Source organism: Myxine glutinosa, chromosome 3 (genome assembly GCF_964187855.1).
Source record: "Myxine glutinosa chromosome 3, kmMyxGlut1.1, whole genome shotgun sequence".
Lineage (NCBI taxonomy): Eukaryota > Metazoa > Chordata > Myxini > Myxiniformes > Myxinidae > Myxine > Myxine glutinosa.
The window spans coordinates 41257091-41263918 of NC_136263.1; the positions used below are offsets into that span (position 1 = coordinate 41257091).

At 41.2% G+C, this 6828-nt stretch overlaps 1 non-coding gene across 1 annotated transcript; it reads right to left on the reverse strand.

The window, feature by feature from the left end:
- Positions 1-5046: 5046 nt before the first annotated feature.
- TRNAL-AAG (transfer RNA leucine (anticodon AAG)) lies at positions 5047-5128 on the reverse strand. The gene has a single exon. It is a non-coding gene; the product is annotated as a tRNA-Leu (tRNA).
- Positions 5129-6828: the final 1700 nt, after the last annotated feature.

Sequence of the window (6828 nt, forward strand, 5' to 3'; positions counted from 1 at the left end):
TGTGTGTGTGTGTGTGTGTGTGTGTGTGTGTGTGTGTGTGTGTGTGTGTGTGTGTAAATACAGTACAATATAATAATCAAATATACTACAAATCAATGTTACTAAGAATCAGTGGTTGCTAGGATACGGCAGCATGCCAAAAACCGTTATAAATGACAGTTTGACATTCGAAATAGAGTTTGATCGAGAGGTAGGCGGTGTGGTCATGCTGTTTGGTCGATTGATGTATTTAAGGGTAAGATGTGAATGATTTAATGATATTATCATATTATAGAGTGTGTAAGGAAAGTTATAAATATATGATAACACATTAAATCCTATTGCAAGTAAAGTTGGAATAAGTGATGTTGCATTGATGGGTTGACTGACTGCCTGGACGCAACTGAGGTTGTGGATCCACTGATTTACCATCAATTGATGTGGATCCATGATCGAGGTTGTGGATCCGCCGTTTGGAGAGGTCCTGGGCTGAAAGGATCGAAACCTCGAGGAAGAACGGTGCCCAGCTGATGATCCATGCAGTCGGGAAACTAGTCAGTTGCTTACGGGTTAAGGTTCTTGCTTTAGGTGGCGGAACTGTTTGAGGTTTAAAATTTAAATAAAGTTGAATATGGGATGTTGTAAAATTAACATAATTTACAACAATCCTTTAAATTATTTAAGTTTAGGAACAACCGATACTGTACAATTAATTCAGTGTGTGTGTGTGTGTGTGTGTGTGTGTGTGTGTGTGTGTGTGTGTGTGTGTGTGTGTGTGTGTCTGTGAATGAAAGAGAGGGATAGAATTGTGAGGAACAGAAATGAAAAAACGAGATGTGTGTGACCCAGTCCCCCGTGTGTGTGTGTGTGTATGTGTGTGTGACCCACTCCCCCGTATGTGTGTGTGTGACCCACTCCCCTGTGGGTGATCCACTCCCCGGTGCAGTGTGCTTGATGTGGGAGGGATGGGGGCAGGGAGGGAGAGGATTTGAGCTCTTGAGGTCACATTTTACACGAGATGTAATTCCACATTTCAAACTGTATTTCCCATGTGCACGCACATGCATTCACATGTTATCAGAAGTAAATAAATTGTGTAGATGACATAATTTGTGGATCTGATAAATTGCCAGTAACCATTTTGTAAAACTGAATGTGCAGCAACTAAATGAAGATGTCCAAATGTCACACACGCCCATGCCCGTGGGATTCCCACGGGTGACCTCACTAGTTTATTCTTAATACGTGAAATACCCTGCAACCCATACCTACAGAAAACAGACTTTTTGGAACACCGGTCACATTCTCTATCCAATAATCATGTGACTTTACTAGAAAAATGATCCATGAGTATAGGCGCTCCAATGTTGAACGTTTAGTGTCAATCTCTCAAGTGGTTGTGCAGAAAACAAATTTAAAAGCAAAGGTGAAAAGGTGAGGGCGGAAGAAAAAAAGGTGAGGGCATCGTCCGACGTTCCACAACATGGTCAACGATGATTGTGGACGCCTAATACTAGTTTAAACATTTAGTAGTTTGGGTGTCCCAAGTATCTTAGATTTTTGAAGAAGTGATGACTCGGTATAGTTCCCATGCAGCAATGAAATATTAAGGAATACAGTTAATGATGGATTACATCACTTGTGGCATTGATACCATCCTATCATAAATGACATCGAAGGGTTTTTACCATCCCCACTAATAGTCAGCCAGCCAACACAGGCTATTGTGTCGTTTGATGGCATCGCTTTGTTACAAACAAACTAACTAGCCAGGCACGTTCTATGGGTCCTATGTAACATCACCAAGGTGGATGTCAGTTTGGCTTTGGCCGTTAAAGAGTCAAAAATCGAAAAAACCAAATGGTGGCCAAAAGTACCATTAAATCATCTTTTTGACATTAGTTTTTTTCAATTCAACACTCCACTGTGAGTATAAAATTGTTTTTTTGTGAGCCTAAAGGAAAGAATATAATTCTCAAAAGCAGGGGCATCGGAAAAAATGTTTTTGTATGAATATTTCGCACTTGTGTTGTTGTAGATCTCCAAAAGAAACCCCTCCCTGCGATTGTATGTTAATCCTGCAGGATGGGGGAAACGGCAAAAATATAGGAGCTTAACATTTCTGCTGATTAGATTACTTATTGTGGTAATTTAGATCATTTGCACATTGCTGGAAGAATTTGTGAAATCCAAAATGTTTATATTCCGAACGGTTATTGTTTGATATATTTGCGTGTCTTGTAAATAAATATACATTTGTTTAGAACACGTTTTCATTAAATGACTTCACCAGTTTTATTTTTTGGCTTTCCACAGGTTTAAATCTGCTCTATGAGGATTAATGAGACATGGAACCCATAGCAGTTTTAAAGCGCAAGCGGAAGGCTCCCGTTTCATCAGGAAATTCGTGTCCATTCTGTGAGAAAAAGTCGCGAAAAGGAGAGACCAAACTACGACAGAGTACAGAGCTCCATGTCAATGAAAGGCCAGCCGAGAGTGAAACGAGGCCAAAAGGCAAGGAGGCCTATTCGGAAGATATAATCAGCGACGGCAAGGTTCCACTTCCACAAGTTTGGGCTCAGTTCATATCCCTGGGGGAAAACAAAGCTGATCTTGCTTCATTCCTTTCAGATGACTTGATGAGCCGTCATGCTGAAGTTCCTGACGGTTGCGAGTTCATAGTCGGTGGAGGATTGACCACTCTCGAGAAAGCCTCATCAACAAGTAGAGGTATTCTGACCAGTTTGAGCTGTGATCACGGAGAAGCGGATACCTGCATTATTCTCCATGGGCTAGAAGCTGCCAAATCCGGATCTGAGAGAGTCATCGTTCATTGCAGAGACACTGATGTCTTCCTTCTTCTGCTGTATTTCTTCCAACAAAGCCTTGTTTGGATGATTGGTGGGACCTCTTGTGATAGACGATGTTACCCAGTTCACGAAGTCTCGCAAAAGCTATCAAAACCTGTCAAGGATAATCTGTTGGGGTTTCATGCTCTGACTGGATCAGACACAACTTCATCATTTACAGGATGTGGCAAGAAGACGTGTTGGAAAGTCTTTGTAGAATATCCGCATCTTCTCTGTGGAGTTGGTCGCGATGGACCATTGGCAGAAGTTGAAGAGTTTGTGCGTCGCCTATACTCGGCCCCGGATCCCAAAGGCGGTGTCAACCAGGCTAGATTTGATCTGTTCCGAAAAGGAAAGAAACAAATTGAAAATCTTCCACCCACAGAAAATGCTCTCAAGTCACACTTGGCAAGAGCAAACTACCAGGCGAAAGTGTTGTTGGCCGCTGAACAGTGTGACAATCGAAAGGCAGTAGGCCTGCCGTCATCTTCCGGTAGATGGCGAGAAACTGAAGGGGGACTTGATGTAGTCTGGATTACTCTTCCAGCAGTACCAGTGGCATGTATTGAGTTGATGACTTGTGGTTGCAAAACAAAGTGCAGGACCGCTGCATGCAAATGCCACAAGTCGAGGCAGATGTGCATCCCAGCATGTGGGTGCGAATCCGAGGGTTACTGTAACCCTGCTACGAATCAGTAACTGTGAATCGGGCTGTTTATCACAACAGCCACACTTAACTGACAAAATGGTGTGAAAGAGACTCTGTGCAAGTAATTCGACCCAATCTAGTCTTATGCTGGTCTTTCGGCGTGTTATATTCTCTCACTGTCGCTAGTAAATATAAGTAAATGAACAGACAGACTCAATTGTCAGCTCCCCCCCATTCAGACATTTTAAATGTGACTTTCTAATGTTAATCGGATAATATGTCAAGTGGACTGACTCCATTGTAATATTCATCATTGTTAACAGAATGTGGACACGAGTAAACAAGTTTGTACAATTAAACATGTGTTATGTTACGTATGAGACGCATTATGTTACTATTGATGCCATATGGCAGCCATTTTGAAAAAAAATGTTGTCCAGTTAATTTCTACCGAGGCGTTTGGCAATGAGAATCAAGTTATGATAATACATACAGCACAAACACGCGTCTTTTGTCAGTCAAAATTACAAAATCTCATGATTATTGCTTTGCCATATAGCATAATATCACCAAATGGCGGCCATTTTGAATGACGTCATTTTATACCGGAAATGACGACTTACGAAACTGACATCCACCCAGGTGATGATCCTGGATACCTAACGAATACATCTGGGTAGTTAGTTTGCTTGTAACAGAGAGATGCCATCAAACCAGTTTTTCGGCACTTTTTGTGGGGTTGGCTGGCTAACTATAACTAGTGATATCGGGAATTTTGTCAGTAATCCACAAAATAAAATCGTTCAATGAAAGAAAGAAAGATGAAATCGATCAATGAAAGACAAAAAAAGATTTAATCGTTGAATGAAAGAAAAAGCCAATAAATCGTTCAATGAAAGAAAAAGGCAATACATCGTTCAATGAAAGAAAAAGGCAATAAATCGTTAAATGAAAGAAAAAGGCAATAAATCGTTTTCAATGAAAGAAAAAAATCAATAAATCGTTCAATGAAAGAAAAAGGTAAAAAAAATCGTTCAATGAAAGAAAAAAATCAATAAATCGTTCAATGAAAGAAGAAGGCAAATAAATCGTTCAATGAAAGAAGAAGGCACTAAAATCGTTCAATGAAAGAAGAAGGCAACAAATCGTTCAATGAAAGAAGAAGGCAATAAATCGTTCAATGAAAGAAGAGTATTCTCGCAAATGTAAATAAATGCTTGAGTGTTCTCGGATGAACCAAAGACTTACACTTTTCAGAATTCAAGTTCAAATTACAGCCATACAGGCACTACATGTACATGTAGGACATGTACATGTACAATATTGTCTATTGTCTATGAAGGTAATTGTACTCCAACAAATACGTGCATACGTTTGTTTTGTTCTGCATTTTCATTATACAGTCAGTAAATCTTTACGAGCCGAGGATGAATGCAATACAAAAAGTTAATAACATGGATTAAAGAACAATTTATATGATTAATCAGGAGTGGAATATTTCCTTTTTTTAAAGAAACATATCTGATTTCAAACAATATTTAAACAAAACAGTTCAATTAAAAAATAGAGTGGCAGCGGTGGGATTCGAACCCACGCCTCCGAAGAGACTGGAGCCTTAATCCAGCGCCTTAGACCGCTCGGCCACGCTACCTCACATGACAAAGAGCTCTCGCTAAATCAAATAAGAGATGATTTAAATAATAATTATGAGCTTTTTCTTTCAGTTTTAATGTGATTTTCATTTTAACTCCTCCATAACCTCTTCGAACCCCCACTTCCTGGTTTACACAATGACCTGGCGGCATTTCCTGACCAATACCTCATTGCGTTTTCCATGAGTTAATTTGGTAGTTTTCGGAAACTTCTCCAAAGATTTACGTAAACTCACCATCGGTGAATTCGATTCGTTGAATTGATGTGGCGAGTTTGCTTCACCAATGAAACGAACGCGATGATCCGAAGCTGAACGCTTACAAATACATGGCGACGCCACGGTTGAGAAGTGAATGAACCGCTTTTATCGCTCCCGCCAAAATTTTACACCTTACTTCATTCTTCTCCACAAGTATTCACTCCGTACCTCCACGTTTCTCTTCTAGTGATAATATCTCCGCCTTCTTAATTATCAGCGAGTGCTTAAGGTTTGCTGAAATCATTTGGGCGGTGTATGTCTCAAGTCAGTTTGAGCACGACGTCAATGGTGTTCCCTTGTTTTCCAACCAAAGTTATTGTGCTGTATAACAGAGCATTTAAACCCTTTGGGTAGCAGCATGTTGTTGGATCCACGACACGACAGATGGTTGAACAAAAAGAATAGGTCCAAGGACCAAGGCGATGGGTCTGCCCGATTGTTTTCTTTTTGATCGACTGACACCTTGGCAAACCTCTTCACAGTCTGGCAGACTGGCACTGCTCCAGTAGGGCGGGTCATACTCAGGTGCCAAAATCAATCTGAAGGAAATCCTAACATGAGGGGTGTCTATATTATGTGTTTTTTTATGGGGAATTCAAATATGAGTTTATTTTTTGGATAGGATAACTCTAACCTACATCAATTTGTATTTCTAAATTGCCAATTTTACCCTTTCGAACCCCTTTATAAGATATTAAAAGATATAAGGGAAATCATTCATATTGACACAGCCAAATCAAATGTACATATTTATTAACAGGTGAACTGTATGTATATCACTGGTTACAATTACAAAGATCAATCTCCTTACTTCTTGAACTTTACCAGGTTGCACAAGTCCTGCTTTGACTCATTCTTGGACATCAGCCTCCTGCTGGTCTCCTGAGCCCTGATGCCTCCATCCCTCTTTTCCTGTGAGAAGTACTTAGCAGAAGCCTCAGTCACCATTTTAACAACCCTCTCAATGCTTTGTGTGTGGCAAAGCCAGTTGAGCACCTCCATGGGGGTGTTGATGAAGTTCTTCACCTCCGAGGTGCTTAGGGAGCAGGTGAGAGGTGGCTCTGACACACCTTCTGACCAGCTGATCAAGTTACCAATGCTGAAGCATCACAGTTGATGTCAGGTGTCTTTCTGGTCCTGACAGAGGAGTCCCCCAGCTGAGTGTCTGGGGCCCCCTCTCCCCTGATGGCCAGGATTCTCTCCACCCCCTCAGTCCTCTCCTTCTGATCCTCAGAGCACAGCAGTGTTTGGAGGATGGCTTCACTGTGGGCATACCAAGCAGATCTTCTCACAGTCGGCATCACAAGGTCCAGCACCTCCTTCCTCTGGGACTTGAGGCAGTCCAGCTGAAACAAGATGTGCCTAGGCCCTTCGATCCAGGAGTGCTTGACTTTCACGTTGAACCAACATGGATAATACACTCCAATGATGAATTCCAC